The 253-nt window shown below is 40.3% G+C and overlaps 1 protein-coding gene across 1 annotated transcript in view; it reads right to left on the reverse strand.

Annotated features, from left to right (window-relative positions):
• Nucleotides 1-253, reverse strand: part of LOC119589297 — a 19,088-nt gene that overhangs the window by 556 nt on the left and 18,279 nt on the right. The gene's annotated exons all lie outside the window — the stretch shown is intronic.

Raw genomic sequence — 253 nt, forward strand, 5'->3', positions numbered from 1 at the left:
CTCTAAGCCTGTCTTGTTGAACATAGAAAAGACTGATTTTTGCCTGACAGTTACAGAGACAGACAGACGTTGACAGCTGGCAAGACAGGGGATTGTGGGAGACAAATATCTTTACAAAACTGACTTTATTGGGCGAGAGATGGGTAAAAAGTCAGTTTATGGGGAGATGATTGAGTTTTTCTACTTAATACTGACAATGGCGGTCTGTTCCCCAAAAGATTTGAATTCCGTGTTAACAAAAGGGAAATTTGCT

Source organism: Penaeus monodon, chromosome 25, assembly GCF_015228065.2.
Source record: "Penaeus monodon isolate SGIC_2016 chromosome 25, NSTDA_Pmon_1, whole genome shotgun sequence".
Lineage (NCBI taxonomy): Eukaryota > Metazoa > Arthropoda > Malacostraca > Decapoda > Penaeidae > Penaeus > Penaeus monodon.